This window comes from Amborella trichopoda, chromosome 11 (assembly GCF_054954075.1).
Source record: "Amborella trichopoda isolate Santa Cruz 75 chromosome 11, AtrichopodaSantaCruz75HAP2 v2.0, whole genome shotgun sequence".
Lineage (NCBI taxonomy): Eukaryota > Viridiplantae > Streptophyta > Magnoliopsida > Amborellales > Amborellaceae > Amborella > Amborella trichopoda.
In genome coordinates, this window is record NC_142346.1 from 26,243,351 (window position 1) to 26,260,687 (window position 17,337).

At 35.8% G+C, this 17,337-nt stretch overlaps 1 pseudogene across 1 annotated transcript; it reads right to left on the reverse strand.

Moving 5' to 3' along the window:
* Positions 1–321: 321 nt before the first annotated feature.
* Positions 322–9,236, reverse strand: LOC18425833 (protein NRT1/ PTR FAMILY 5.10-like; annotated as a pseudogene). The gene is made up of 4 exons (XR_016043525.1): positions 9,104–9,236; positions 8,682–8,935; positions 7,963–8,565; positions 322–1,175 (listed from the first exon to the last, which is right to left on the reverse strand). The product of XR_016043525.1 is annotated as a protein NRT1/ PTR FAMILY 5.10-like (transcript).
* Positions 9,237–17,337: the final 8,101 nt, after the last annotated feature.

Below are 17,337 nucleotides of genomic sequence, written 5' to 3' on the forward strand. Positions count from 1 at the left end.
TTATTTTTGTTTCTAAAGCTTGTTGATCTGTCATTGCTCTGTTTTGGCCTTCTAAGGCTTGCAGATACCATTCTGAGCTCCGATTCTAAGATCCAATTGTGCTTATTGATCAAATAATCTAAAGTTGTGCACCTAGAGATCCAACCGCTCTACTTTGAAAATTGTTGTTCCACTTCAGCTGCTTCTCAAAGCATCTTGAGTTTCAAGGGAAGTGTAAAGGAAAGTGTAAATAATCTACCAGATTGATATGGAAGGCTTGTATTGTAATCAATTTGTATAAACGAGTTGAAAAACAATAATAATGTAGAAGAAGAATGGGACTTTGGCTCTCTTAAACTAATGATTGTATAGAACATTTTACTCACTTAAAAATGTACAGATGAGCAAAATACATGTAAAAACAAAGGGAAACACCACTAAGAAGAGCAAGGAGCCAGTAGAAGTAATCGAGGTGCGCTTGATTCAGGTTGTCGGAGAACCAGTTTCCACCCCTTGCGGTGCTCCAATTCTCAATCATCGAGATTAGTATACTACTCATAAAACTCCCCAAACCCACAATGCTCATTTCTATGGCAGCTCCCAAGCTTCGTAACCCATCTGGCATCTGGTCATAGAAGAACTCTTGTAGTCCGACCTTAATAAAAACATCAGCTACACCAATCAAAACATATTGTGGCAATAGCCAGCAAATGCTTATCGGAACTGTTGCACTTGGTTCATCCAACTGCCCATAGTCACTTGCAGTCTTGAGCCTCCTAGTTTCCACAATGCCTGCCGCCACCATCGAAAGGACGCATAGAAAGATGCCAAATCCCATCCTCTGCAATACAGTGATTCCACCCTCCTTCCCTGTAAGTTTCCTACAGAGAGGAGCAAAGAGGCGATCGTACACAGGGAGCAAAAGCACGGCAGTTAGGCTTATAAAAACTCGAAGGGAAGCAGCTGGCAATTGAAAACCATATGCAATTGTTCTTTCCATGGTCTTCCCCTGCTTGGTGAAGAAAGTGGATGGTTGGGCAAAGACGACACCATACATGAGGCAACTTGTCCAAATGGGCACCATTCGCAATAGCAACTTCACCTTCTCTACTTGAGACAGTGTGCACAATCTCCACTGGTTTTCAGATATGGTATCCATATCTAACTCATCCGGGATAGAAGCTTTGTCCAGGTATCTGCATGCCTAATTTTTGTAAATATTACAGGCTTAAGATTCTCCCAAAGTTTAGGATTTAAAATTCTCATCATAAAGCCACAAAAGGATCCCATTTTCCCACTAATCGTTGCAATAAAATTCCACAAATATCAATTTCACTTGGATCAGGATAAAAATTGGCATAAATTTGGTAAAAAAGAAAATAAACTAGAACTGGGTGGCTGAAATTAGTGGGGGTTCAAAGGAAGCATCATGGCTATGATTCTAGACCTAAAATTAATGGAGCACTGTTTAAGAGAAAGACTTACACCAAGGCATATATGAATAGAGTAATTTGATAAAAGAAACATACATTTGAAAGGTTCTACATGTTGCAATGAGCATGAACAAAAAACATGCTCAAACATAGATCAAGAATTCAAATAGAAAAAACATGGCATGTATGGAAGTGGAGCTAATATCTTACTATTGGTGTGCAACTTCAATGGATAGGTTTCGGACCACCAAGTTCTATTGAATCCTATAGCTGTTAGAGTTTGCCATTGACATAATGTTGATGGCTACTTGGAGTTAGAGATGAAAGATAATCAAATGTTGACCAACTGTAGAGTAAGTAATTCTAATATACTCATTAGGCAAATGTTAACTCATGAGTAGAAAATGCCTAAACTGAACAACCATTTATGTTACACTCCCAACGGTTAAATTTTAAGTGAACGGTTGGAAATACATGTAACTATTTGAATTTGAATTAATCTTATGCAAATTAATTTAAGCTAAACTTTTAGGCATATGTTCTTGACAGGATCACACACCATTTAAAAATAGGGCAATTATTAAAAATATACCTCAATTTCGTCTAATTGAAAAAAAAACCTTCAACTTTCATAAACTTCATCCACATTTTTTGTATTATTTTACCAAAACAGTCTTCACGATAGTCGTATTACCATAATGACTATCGCATTATGGCACTTTAAGTATCGTAATGACCAAGCTAAGTATTACGGTACTTTAAGTACCGTAATGCTCGCTGGGTCTCTTTCTCTCTCATTTGCCATATTTGAGCATTACGGTCTTCAAATTACCATAATGCTTAGCATGGTCATTACCGTATTTAAATTACCGTAATGCAGTAGTCATTATAGTAACGCGACTACCATAAAGGCTATTTTGGTATAAAAAAAAAAGGTCAAAATTAAGGAAAAATGGTGTTGACGAGGTTTATGAAAGTTGAAGGTTTTTTTTTTCTAATTAGATAAAAATTAAAGTATATTTCTAATAAATTTTCTCAAAAAAATAACAAAAATGTTTTTAAAAATTTAATGATCAAATTTACCCTTGACATATTCTAAGGGTAGTTTGATCATTTTAAGTTTAGAGAAATATTTATTTTCTATTTTGTTGGTTCACCATAATATTTATTACACGCCCAAAATTTCATCTTTATCTTATTTGTAGAAAAATATCAAAATTTAAACATATATCCAACTATCTAATCAAGATCTAATGGCCGAAAACAAAACCTAAAATACCTTTAAATTTAGTGACAACCTATTGGTACCTCTCTCCCTCTATCTCTCTCTCTCTCTCTCTCTCTCTCTATATATATATATATATATATATATATATATATTAGCTGGGGTTAGCGCACTAGCTCAAATGAACATATGAACCCAACAGCTTAGATTGAATCTGGGCTGATCAGACAATCACAAATGTCCTGTAATGTTTGAATTTTATTGTTTTTTCTACAAATTCAAATCACTTGAAATTTTAGGCTTGTGTTCATAAAAAAAAGGTGAATCTTCTAAAAATATCAAAAAAAATATTTTACATCAAATAAATTGATCAAAATACCCTCAAAACATTTCGGGGGGTTTTGGTCTCTTTATTTTTCACAAATAAATTTTTTTTCTATTTTTATTAGGTGCGTCTTGATGAGAAAAACACACACCTCAAATTTCAAATAATTTGAATTTGTAGAAAAAAAATAAAATGCAAGTACTACCAGACATCCGTGATCGTCAGATCGGCCCAGATTCAATATGGGCTATTGCATTCATATATTCATATGTGCTAATGGGCTAACCCCAACTTTTTCCATATCCATATATATATATATATATATATATATATATATAGAAAATATTTCCATACCCCATATTTTTAAATTTTATATATCAATAGACCCAAGAATTTCAAAACATATCTTGGGCCAAAAAAATTCTAAGTTTTATATCTTTTAACCCCCTAAGCTAACTTTATTCCCTTTAAACCTATTTTTTTATCTCAAACAAATATAAGAAAAACATATCCTTTCTAAACACCATCTTTTCTCTCTCTTCACGTGATTTCCCCTAAATCTCCCTCTATCTATTTTCTCACTCTCTCCCTCGTGTACCTCACTCTCTCTCTCCTGTTAGAGAGACAAAGAAGGTGAATGTTAAAGAGAGAAATTTGAGGGAAATATATCACATAAAAAGAAAAAGGGTTTAGAATAAACATGTCTTTTTCATATTTGTTAAGGCTAAAATGTTAGTTAAAAATGAGTAAAGTTAGTCAAGGGGTTCGGATATATATTTTGAATATTTGGATCTATTGCGATATGAAAACCAAAAATATCAGGTATGGAGATATATTCCCATATATATATATATTAAAAATAAATAAATTGAAAAAACTAAAAATAATAATTCTAGTGAGAAAATATTTGGACAGTTAGTTTCTATTGTTTTTAGATGGAACACCTACTTGCATCTATCTTTAAGATGGATGCTTTACACGTTTTGGACCGCATATGTAGAAATATGATCCAGCCCGCATGAAACAATTTTCCATATATATGTATTAATCACTACCAAATCAACACCTTGGTGTTGTGGAAGTGGATCCCACCATAAAATTTTAATTGATTAGTTTTGTAGCCCTGCTGTCTCTTCATCACCATCCAACCAAATAATTGTGCGATAATAAACCAATTACACGTGATAGTCACTATAACTATATATGTCCTTTCCTTAGACATGTTAGCTTTGAAAAATAAGCATACAAGAAAACCAGCGGTGGCAAATGGGTCAGCCCAATCCAATATGAATCGAGGTCCGGACCAATTATTCGACTCAGTGGGTCAAGTTTGGGACTGGGTCCATCCTGGACCTATTGGGCTGAGTTGAGTTGGGGTCAAGGTCGGCCCTTCCTGACCCAATATATATGTCTCAATGCAACATTATTCAAGGATGCAGTTTCTATAAGGTCTAGGATTTATGAATCCCCGAAAATCACTTTTTGCATCAGGAATCTCCCGGATCGCTAATCAATTTCCAGCACTATCTATGTAGATCCGTGACCACTTAGTTTTAAGGCGAAATGGACGGCCTAGATAATGTGGTACAATATGCACTATTTTTAAGGCTTGAAATCGTTTTTATATGGGTGCAGTTTGCATACGGATGCATCCGTAGGTGTAGAGGTAAGGTGCACCTTCAAATTTTATCATGGTATATAATTTTGATGTAAAATATTCTTATGATTATCTCACAATCTATTTTTATATCTAATTATTAAATTTTAAATTTCAAAAATGGTTAAAATCAAGTAGATCTATAAACATATGAAAATCTTGAAAATGGACGGTGTAGATAATATGTTATAAAATGTACTATTTCTAAGACTTAAAATCTTTTTATTTTTCATAGTCATACATCTCGATGTCAAGATGATCAATCAAAGGGTTTTTCAACATTATAACTACCTTTTCCGATGGATTTTTGAGGAGCATCCGTAATTCTACATTATAAGGTAGCATCTTTATATAAACTTTTTCTTTTTTATATTTATTTATTTTTATAACCATAATGGTCAAGACTAAGTGATCGATTTAAAGTTTTTCATCACAAGAACTGCAATTTTCGGTGAGTTTTGTGGTGAGACTTATTTTGATAGGGCTCAAGCACAATCAAACAAATTTCCTATCTAAATACTATAAATATTTATATAAAAAAAAATTATTATCTAGCCCTAGACCTGACCCAATGGGTTGGGTGTAGGCACAATGACCTAGAACCAAGTCCAACTTGGATCCGTTGGGGTTGGGGTCGAGTCGGACCCAACCCGACTTAGTAACACCATATATAAAACTCGAGAAATTGATTAAAACACTCAAAGTAGATGAATTATTCATCATTTATGCATAATATTTTAGCTTAGTTTCGAAATACCTATCAAGACATACGTGACCGTGAGTTGGAGTAGTAGCAAGTGGATAAAATAGTATCTTAATAAGGATGCAACTTCTATAAGGCCTAGGTTTTATGAAAAAAAAGTAAAGTCCCAACTCAAATCTTGTCAGGATAACACTTCACGTATAAGAAATCTCTAAGGTTGTGTTTGGGTACATGGATTTTGAAATATGGATTTTTAATATCTAGAATACTTAAAATCCACCATTTGGATTGTTTAGTGACTAGAATACTTAAAATCAAAAAAACCAAAATTATGGAAATAAGAGTTACTTTTTCATGATTTTATTTCCACACCAAAACCTGTTTTTTTAAATTTCCAAAGCCTATGGATTTCACTCATTAGCTCCCTCTACAGGAAACATAGGGAGCATTTGGCAGGTATGAAAACTTTTGAGAGAGAAAGTACTTAAATTTTTTAAAGAGATAAACTATTTAAAATTTTTTGGAGAGAAACTTTCTCAAATTTTAACTTTTAGAGAGAGAAAAGTATGTTAATTTTAGAGAGAGAAAGTACATTAAAATTTTAAAGAGAGAAGGTACCAAATTTTTTAGAGAGATGAACTATCTCAAAATTTTAGAGAGAGAAACTATCTCAAATTTTAACTTTTAGAGAGAGAAAGTATGTTAAAATTTTAGAGAGATAAAGTACCAATTTTTTTAGAGAGATGAACTATCTTAACATCTTTTTAAAAAGAAACTATCTCAAATTTTAACTTTTAGAGAGAGAAAATATGTTAAAATTTTAGAGAGAGAAAATATGCTAAATTTTAGAGAGAAAAAGTACCAAAAAATTTTAGAGAGATAAACTATCTCAAAATTTTAGAGAGAGAAATTATCTCAAATTTTAAATTTTAGAGAGAAACTATCATATTTTAGAGAGAGAAAGTACATGCAAATTTTTAGAGAGAGCAACTATCAATTTTTTAGAAAGAGAAACTATTTCAAAACTTTTAGAGAAAGAAAAAATCTCATATTTTAATTTTTAAATAGAGAAACTATATCAAATCTTAAGTTTTAGATAGAAAAAGTCTTCTTAAATTGTAGAGAGAAAATATTCTTAAACTTTTAGAGAGAAACTATTATAAATTCTAGAAAGAGAAACTGCAAAAACAAAAAAAATTAGAGAGAAATATCTCGTTTTGTAGAGTGAGAAACTATCTCGAATTCTGAGTTTTTGATAAACTATCTCGAATATGGAATTTTAGAGAAAGAAAATATATTAAAATTTTAAAGATAAAAATTATATCAAATTTTAGAGAGATAAACTACTTAAAAAAATTTAGAGAGAGAAATTATCTGAAAATTTTTGGAGAGAGAAACTATCGCAAAATTTATATTTTAGAGAGAAAGTATTTTAAAATTTTAGAAAGATAAACTATATCAAATTTTTGATAGAGTAAGTATATGAAATTTTTAAAGAGAGAAACTAAAAAATTTAGAGAGAAACTATCTTAAAATTAAGCTTTAGAGAGAGAAAGTATGTCAAATTTTAGAGAGACACTATCGAATTTTAAAGAGAGAAACTATTTCAAAATTTTAGAAAGGGGAATTATCTCAAGTTTTAAGTTTTAGAAAGAGTATTTTAAAATTTTAGAAAGATAAACTATATTAAATTTTAGAGAGGTTAAAGCACCTAAAAATTTTCAAGAGAAATTATCTCAAAATTTTTAGATAGACAATTTTAAATTTTAAATTTTGGATAGAAAGTAATTAAATTTTAGAGAGAGAAATCATATCAAATTTTAGAGAGAGAAACTATCTCAAAATTTTTATAAATACACTATCCCAAATTTTGAGTATTAGAGAGAGAAATTGTATCAAGTTTTTGTTACCAAATAATGAACATGGAAGTGATTACAAGGAATCCATAAATTTCATATAATGTATCTAAACAAGAGATTTGAGAAATCCATGACAAAAATCCTTGATATTGAAAATCTATATAGAAAGCTTGCCCCACTAATTTCTATAAAGATGGAGCTATAAACCAACCTTTTCTTTTAATATTGAATTTGGAGGCTAAAGTTACTCTATAGCGATGAGTAAAACCTTTTTGAACATGGATTATAACCTTCCTTTTTTTTTTTTTTTCTTTTCTTTTTTATCTGGATAATTCAGTTTAATTCAGTTTTTTTTATAAAAAAGGGTAATTTATTTTTATTTTTTTTCTCTAATTCAATAAGATAACGAGCTCCAGCCTGTTTGTTTTCATATCATTAATATTTTTTAATTCGTTATGTGAGAATGGAAGGCCCACGAACCCCACATCATTCTTACTTTCACGCATTAAAGTAAACTTCTTACTGCTTTTCTCCAACAATGACTGAAGAAGAATTATAAAAGTAAGAATCTAATAGGATTTTTTCTCACTTGTAGGACTCAAACGATCCCAATAAATTTGACATGAATCTATAAAAAAATCAAAATTTTAAAATTTTTATAATAACTTTTTTAGATATTCAAATTAACTTTAATGATGAACTTTTAAATCCTCCACGTGGAAAAAATCCTATTGAATCATTTCTCGAAGGTCCTATTGGATCATATCTGGAAGTATAATACCTGAATTGGCCCGTGTGAGCAAGTCCGCTCCCATCTTCGCAGTAAAAACAGGGTGCGTACGAGGCAGAAGGGAGAGAGTCATCACCATGGCCAAGGCTTCTGTCCACAAAAGAAACCTTCCTCTTTCGAAAAGCAGCAACAAACACTTGTGCAATCCTTGCAAAAGGATTTCCACCACCCAATCTCACCACCCTGTAACTCCCCCTTCCCTTCAGAAATACCAAAAAACCCATTCCCATGGCCAAAGCAGGGATCCCAAACCCCAATCCCCACCCCAAAGTGTCTTGTACATAAGCCATAACTGACACCGCCACCACAGTTCCGCCGCAAACCCCGAAATAACACCAATTGAAGAAGGAGCTCTTCCCTCGTCTGTCCTCCATGTCCTCATCGTCGAATTGATCAGCTCCGAAGACTTGCATACAGGGAGGGTATGTGACCTCCTTCCCCGATCGCAACGAGGTAGAGAGACAAAAAGAAAAATGCCACACCATATCTTGAAGAAGATCCCCAACACTCCATTAACCTCCCTTTGGCTGCATTCCAGCAGCCATCGGGGCGGAGCCAGGGGAGCACAGCTGATAGCGTTAACATAACCAACCCCTGCAAATTAGCACAGCTGATAGTGTTAACATAACCAAGCCCTGTAAATCAAGGAATATCTCAGTAAGGAAAAGGTTTTTTATATCCCTCTCTAGGCAACTAAGAGAGAGAAAGACCAGGAGATATATGACAGATGAGAGGATGATGGTTTTGTAGCGTCCTAGATATGAATCTGCAACAAACGCCCCAAGCAGAGGAACGACGCACGCGACACCAGACCATATATTGACATTCTTTGATGCAGTGGCCGTGTCCTCGGCCAAGTAATCGGTAAGGTAGGTTATGAGATTCAACAGGATTGCATAGTAAGCGAATCGCTCGGCGACCTCTGCCCCTGCATTCGAGACAACAACACATGCCCTTTCTCCCTCTCATACAATCAGAGACTAAATAATAACTGTGCAGATAAAAGATGAGAAAAGTTCAGCCATGGAATAGCAGTGCAGAGAGAATATGAGAAAATTTCATTGTTCTCTCAATCGAAAAGAACTTCTAGGTGGGTTAATTGGTTGGAGAGAAGGAAAGGGGAAAGACTGACCTATGATGTAAATGGATGATTTCCATGACCCGGTGTTGAATCTTTTTGCAGGGTAGTCATGGACTGTTGTCACTCCTTTCACAACGTCTTCTCCTGTTTCAAAAAGAAGCGGCAAGGTTGCAGAGTCCGCCATTGATGAGGAATCCAAGCTTCAGGTTTGTGGAGACTCTGTGCTCCCAGGTGGGTACAATAAGAGCGTGGAGTTAGGGTGACCGGAGATTGTTTTATGGTTTTTTGTCTCTCAAGGAGGGACAGAGAGAAATACCGTACTTTGGTGGATTTGTCGTGTAGCATTCTTACTTCAGCATTTACCCCTTTGCCGACCCAAGCGTTTAGGTTATACATAAAAATATCCACCAAAGACAGGCACATTCCTTAAATTTCATATGGAAATTGTTTCATGCGGGCTGGACTGCATAACTACATATGCAGCGCTCCCAAATGTAAAGCATCCATTTTAAAAATGGATGTACGCACGTGTTCTATTTAAAAACAATAGAAACAAACGGTGTAAATATTTTTTTATTAAAATTATTATTACTAGTTTTTAAAATTTACTTATTTTTTTATATTCAATATCTCTATGTTAAAGAATATAGGTCTTTAAAAATTAAATCCGAAAATCCATCTCAAAAATAGATTTATTAATAGGCCCGCATTTCTACATATACGGGCCTGGCCGCATAAAAACTAGGTCCATTTTATATTTACAAAATTATTTCAAAGACAAGCACATTATCATCCTACTATAGAACTATACATTACCAAACACATAATCGGTTTGGTGTGTCTTTGTTTATTATCTAAAAAAAGATTTATCATTTTTAGATAAGTTGTACTGATGATATAGGTTCTTGAATTAGAGCTTCAGCATTTGCCCCTTTGTTGATATTATTTTCAAAAGAAGTCTCATAAATTAAATGATTTAAATTTTCACAAAAAAGCCCCTGCAACCTATTGAATAAAAAAAAAAATCAAAAGAGGCTAACTATATTTCCTATTGCCATTTACATCTGCAATCGGCAAATTCACTAAAAATGGATTTTTTTATTTATTATGAAGAAAACAAACACACCAAAGACGAACTCTATTTTTTGAGTGTTTATGTCATTTAAGTAAACTAAGTCAGCTTACTACATCAAACATTTATCAAAAAAAAAAAATCCACAAAAGAGTCCCTGCAACCCTCCTTCTTCTTCTTTTTTTGTCCCTTTTGTTGCTTTCTTTGTTTTTTAAATTTAACCCTATTGAAATAAATAAAGGGATTGTCTGAAAGTTGGACTATCTAATCAAGCATTTTGTATATAAATTAATTTTTTTTTTATTTTTCTTATTCTTACGTCGGAAAGACCACTCACAACGTCCAATTACAAACAAATAACTCTTGAACAAATAAATAAATAAAAAGAAACACGACTCTCACTTGCTACTACTATATAACACAATTTCTTAAATCAAAACCTTAACTCATTGCTTTATAGAAAGAGAAGATCAAATCACAAATAAATATTTAAAGAAGTAAAATTGCCGGATATTATCTCAACCGGGCTTCGTATACCCCACACCGAGTCTCCTCCTTCCGATGGTGCTCAAGATCTATAATCGGTCTATTGATTCTCCTACATATGTAAAAATCATCTCAATTACATATGGATCTCAATCTAAAACCAACTACCTAAGACTTCAATGCCTTAGTCTTGCTCAAACCCTTTTGGTTTGATCTTTGGAATCATAGATCTCAATCTAGAACCAATTATCTAAGGCTTCAATGCCTTAGTCTTGCTCAAGCCCCTTGGCTTAATCTTTAGAGATATGAGAGATAGATCAAAGAGAGAGCGAGAGATCTACTAGGGATCCTCCCCTTTCCTATCCAAAAAATCATACTACCACAAGCTAGCTTGGGCGTGTCACCTAGAAACGAGATAGAGATAACTTAGAACCAATTACTTAGGCTTCAATGCCTTTGTCTTTCTCAAGCCCCTTTGGCTTGATCTTTGGAGACATGAGAGATAGACCAAAAGAGAAAAGGGGAGATCTACTAGAGATCCTCACCTTTCTTACTAAAAATCATACTACCACAAGCTAACTTGGACGTGCTACCTAGAAACGAGAGAAAGATGACTTGGGTATGCACCCTGAGATATTAAAGAGAGAGAGAGAGATCTACTAGGGATCCTCCCCTTTCCTATCCAAAAATCATACTACCACAAGCTAGCTTGGGTGTGCCACCTAAAAACGAGAGAGAGATGACGTAGGCATGCACCTTGAGAGATTAGTAGGGTGTAACCCTTGGCTTGAGAGAGATTTGGTTGGAGCTTGCATCCTTAAAAAAAATTTGGGGGAGATCTTGACGCCTTAGGTGGGGCGTGCCAACTATAAAGAGATATTTGAGAGAGAGATAAACCCTTAGAGAGAGGAGAGAATATGTGTTGAGATTTTATGAGGTGGGAGTGCCTCTTTATATAGATTTTCTATGCCTTGGGGTTTGTCTCAATTCGTAAGGTAAAATCTTGATCGTTAAGGAGATTTGTGGGGTGAGAGATATGCGTCATCCTTCTCTTTGGTCCACCATCAAGATTCAAAGCAATGAGCTATAACTTTATCCTCCCTTTCCTAAATATACTCTCATCAAATCTTTAAATAAAGAAAGTATATATCTTAAATATATCCAATCCTTATTTCTTAGATCAAGCAATCTTAATTCAAATATTTACTAAATATTTCAAATATTCAACCTTATCATATAAGTTGGCTATACCCAAAAGATAAGCCAACAACAAAGGAATAACTATCACCAAATCTGGAGAACAACTTAGTCCTTATAGTTGGGGTGTGCCACCCTTTGGTGGCCACATGCAGGCCCCACCCAATCCCACGTGTTGTAAATTGGGCTCCCATATTTATTGAGGTTACAATATAATTTTTAAAAATATTTTATTTTGTATTTAGAATTTTTAAATCTTATATTTTATTTAAAACATTAAAAAATTAATTTCTCTTAATTTATGACAAAAATAAAATATTGAAAGATTTAAAAAAATTCAAATAAACATTCTAAAAATCATATATAATAAAATTAATTAGAACTAATTAATTTTGATGGAACCATGGTTCTCCAGACCATGATGCAACCATGACTCTATCGTACATAGGGGTAATCTCTTGCACATGTACATGCTTCACCTTTAATAGTGGATTACTATATCAGTACGTCTATCTATGAACATACCGCGTGATGATATAACGATGAGGTTTTAGCCCTATCTTTAAAGGATATTCATCACACGTAAGGGCCACACAGTCCCTCGGCTCTCATCTGGGCATACTTCGACCGCATCAAGGGCTAACCCACTAAACCCTTCTTGGTAGATCTCTATGCCCAAGTATCTTGGGTTTTTCAAAACTCGGCTAGCCTAGCACATCGAGCCTAGTCCAATTATCGGCAAATCGCATTTGTCCAGTATGTTTAACAAGAGGACTATACTCCCACTGAGTTTATGTTTCATTATACAAAATGTTCATACAAGCTCTCATAAGGCTTTTAAAGGCCACATAAACTCAACATTGTTTACAAAGAGACTATTTACTTTCTGTGAAGGTCACAACTATCCCCACTCAATAGATGTCAAATTGGACTGCTTGGGATGAGTCACGAAGTCGGAGAATTTTCTTTTTGGAACTGTCTAATAAAAGACCCTCTTACAACTACCCATTTTGAAATCTAAGGGACAAGAATGATTGTGACTTCCTTGTACAAAAGATAAATGGCTTCTTTATAAACAATCCCATAAATAAACCAGTTTGATCAAGGTGCCAAATTTGGTACGCATCTTTTTTGTCACAAATTTTTTATTCTGAATTTGGAACCAGAACAAGGAGGTTTGGTCAATCTAAGTGGCCAAGGCCAAATAATAAAAGGAGACGCCCATTTTTTACTATATGAGTAAGGTACATTTCTAAATTTTACCAAAAGATGTAGTTATGCTATTGGAACCTTACATAGCTTAAAAAAAATCATGTTCAATGCTAATTATGAAATTTAAAATTCTAAAAATAGTATACATCGAGTAGATAGATAAGTACTTGAAAACCTTCAAAATAGACGGTCTAGATGCATTCTTTTTAGAGCTTGAAATATTTTTAATATATATATATATATCGAGGTTGACATAATCAAAGGTTTAAATATGTTTGCACATCTAACAAGAAAAATTCACCTCACAGTCAATTTCGAGGATTTCTTGATTGATGTATATGTGGAAGATATTAAGATGAAGGAGTCATCTTTGCAGGTGAATCTTTCTTCTAAATCTGGTTTAGAAAAGGATTAATGGATTCAAGTTAAATCCAAGCATGTCAAAAGCAAACCTTCAAAGTGGCATGGTAGGTTTCAGCACAGTGCCTCTATGGTGGTGCCTCCAATGGTGGTCAACTAGATGCTCATTTTGCAGGGAACGTGGATAATGGGTCTTCATCAATTTCAAATGGAAGCCATCGAGAATTCAAAAGATTTGGATGTTCATCAATAGAAAGGATGAGGTAGTGTCTAAAGGAAAAATAAATAATAGTTTAGATATTAGTAAAGGACTGAAAGGTGTTACCACTTTTAATTGATATAAGAGAAGAAGCCCCAATGGCCGGAAGAACCCGACGTGGAGAAATTTTTGGAAAGCTCTGGAGGCGAAAGATCTTTAAATTATGAGGCGTGCCATACGCTAGTATTTCATGCAGGATGTACAACAGCTCCGGTTGACCGAATACAGTTGCGGTCAGGGAGGAGATTAAAACCGATCCAGAGACTTGCCCCATCTAAACTCCTAAAAAAACTTGAACCACCACTGATTCCCTATTCGGACCCGTCTACTTTCATTCATGAACCACCCTCTCTCTTGAAATACCCCGGACCTCTACCGGTCCCTTACTCAAACACTTCACCTTCGCACACCAAAATTCCTGCACCATCGCAACCTTCATCCCTTCCTACCTTACTTGCACCTGCCCCAACTGCACAGTCTAGCCAGCCTCCTTTGCCTAATCCCATGGCTACAACTGACTCTTCCCTGGCGACTGTAACAAACACTTCTGCTTCAAAAAATGCCCCTCAGCCACATATCCTTTTGAAACCAATGGAAAACCAAGGAACCTCTTTTCTTGAGGCCGACAAAATGAAATACGTTGTGATCGGGCACTTGAGGAAACTGCCAGCTCTCCTGAGTATCTATGATGCTCTCATGTTATTCGAAGACTTAAGTATGGTTCTAATACAAGTTCTCTCCCATCCGGAAGTATATGAAACGGAAGTCCAACAAGTCGAGGTAGACCCTGCAATACTCAACAGTTACGTGGCTATTACATTCTCAGATGATGACCTACAGTTGGGAGAGAAATTCCACAATCAACCTCTCTTTGTGACTGGCGAGCTGCATGCTTGTAAAGTCAACCAAATCCTACTAGACAGGGGATCGGCAGTGAACCTCATGCCTTGGAATGATTCTTACCCAGATTGGGTTAAGTGTGGAGCAACTTGAACCTAAAAGGCTTACGGTTCATGGATTTAATCAGTCTGGGGAGAAACCGGCTGGTACCATCCGTCTTAAGCTAAAAATCAGTGATTTGAACACTTCCATTTTCTTCCATGTTACTCACACAGACACCTCTTACAACATCCTATTAGGTCGTCCTTGGCTACATGACCTGGGTGTGGTTCCATCCACACTCCATCAGTGCTTCAAATATAGTCGGGATGGGAGGCAACAAACAGCCTACGCTGACAAAAGACCGTTTCCTATCGCTGAGCCACACTATCTTGATGCAAAATACTGTTTTGCAAATCCAATATGCTCTCAGGAGCCGACATCGTTTGTAAAAACCAGTACATACCCGAAATTGAGAGATACTGCTTCGACCTCTCATGAGGACATGGAAGACATGACGGGGTCACTTAATCACATGTTCCAAGAAGAAAAGAGATGTGGAAAAGTGACCCCTCTGACGCTTATCAATGGAAATTTACCTACATCCTCGAAGAGTATGTGTGTCAAGAGCACGAAGGACAAGCTCCACTCTCTATTCCCTCTTCGCAAGAGCACCTTTCGATGGTTGCTCAGATTGAGCATGACGAAAGGGAAGTCACAAATTTAAACCAGCCAACACCTGTAGTCACCTATGCTCATGACGGTATGAAAATGTTACATATTCCTGCTTTATTCCTTGAGGAAAAGATGGCATGCCTAGCCGAAGCAAAATGAAACGCTGACCAAAAGGTTTTGCACATTCCAATCTCTCTCAGAGAGGAAAACCATACTTCCTTTGCTTCCCAGGTTAACCATCCCAAAAACCACCCAAGGTATTGCAAATACCCAAAGTGCTGCATATCGAAGAGGACGATGTTCATCTACCTCACTTCCTCCCTCTATATCGGCAAGATCCCCTCGAAGTCTTGCAAATTCCCGAAGTCTTGCATAGCCCAGTCCCTAACAGGGAGGGAGATATTACTCACTTCGCTCCTCCACCCCTATACCATTAAGATGTCTCCAAAATCTTGCAAATACACGAAGTCTTGCATGTCATAGTCCTCGAAAAGGAAAAGAATGATGCTAGTCTCACAAATCGAACTTACCACATACTAAATTCCCAACAATTCTTGCATTTCCCAATCCCCGTGTTAGAAACCCGGGCCACCCATCAGGAGGCAATAAGTGGTCCTTCCTCCCCCGCTCACGACTTCATTGACACTCTTGATTAGCAACATGAATCCCAAAGACAAGCTTTTATTACGGAGCTGAAAGGACATGTACAAGACTCGCATGATCAGTCAGAGGCCTCAAGGAAAGGGAAAGTTAAGATGGAAGAAGCGGCTCCCCCAAAGCCTGTTCATGCTCCTTTACCATGTTTCACCCCAGAAACTCGGGAAGTAGTTGTTCAAGAGAATCCTCAGAACAACCCTTTGTTAGATGCTACCTCCATGCCCAAATGGGATTTATACAGTCCCATGGTTCACCAAACAATGAGGAAAATGAATTACGAGCCACTCAACAACCTAGGGTTGAATGATGGTAAAGGGCTACTAGCACCCTTCGCCATCGTCGAGACAACTGCATCTCAACATATTCACAAAGAAGGCATTGGTTACCAGGGGCACCCAAACCTACCTCCGTGGCCATTTTTTATCGATCAAAGCGCTCATGTGAAGGTATTGCAAGAATTGTCACCACCTCCTTTGGAGCTTGTTTATGAAGAGGTCACTTCCCATGAATCTCAAGAAATGACAGAAGACACCCGGACAGAAAAAGAACCATCCTCTGTAAAGCAAACCGTTGAGGTCCTTGAAATGCACGAACAAACCGCTGACTCTATACCATTCAGCGAGGAAGAGATTGAAGAGGCTCCAGAAGTCTTGCAAGATAGTGGTCAAGGCACGAACAATGATTTAGAAGAAGTGAACTTGGGTGACGAAACTGACCTAATACCCACTTTTATCTCGACCATTATGTCCCTTGAAGAAAAGAAGGAGTATACAGAATTGTTGCAAACCAATCAAGATGTATTTAATTGGCATTATGAAGAAATGATGGGCCTTGATACTCATGTTGCAGTTCACAGGTTGGGGATTGACCCATCTTCTAAGCCCGTTAAGCAGAAATTAAGGAGGCTCAGGCTTGATTTGGAAATTTAGATCAAAGAAGAAGTGGATAAGCTTAAAACAACACGTTTTATTCGGGAAGTCAAATACCAAAAATCGCTGGCTAATGTTGTATCGGTCAAGAAGAAGAACATACAAATCATGGTATGTATTGACTTCCATGACTTAAATACAACTTTTCCCAAGGTTGATTTCCCATTCCCCTTCACAGAGTTGCTTATTGACTCAACTACCAATTGCCAAGCATTCTCTTTCATGGATGGTTATTCAGGGTATAACCTGATAAGGATGATGCAAGAAGAGGAAGAGTTGCTTTCCTAACTCCTAAGGGGGTCTTTTGTTACACGGTGATACATTTCAGTTTAAAAAATGTCGGAGCTACCTATCAAAGGGCTATGACCACCATCTTCGATGACATGCTCCATGAAGAGGTGGAATGCTACGTAGATGATCTCGTAGTAAAATCTGATCTAAGAAGTAATCACATAAAAACCTGGGAAAAGTCTTTGAGACATTTCGTCTCCACCAGCTCAAAATTTATCCCTTAAAGTGTGCCTTCGGTATACGATCTGGAAAATTCTTATGTTTTATT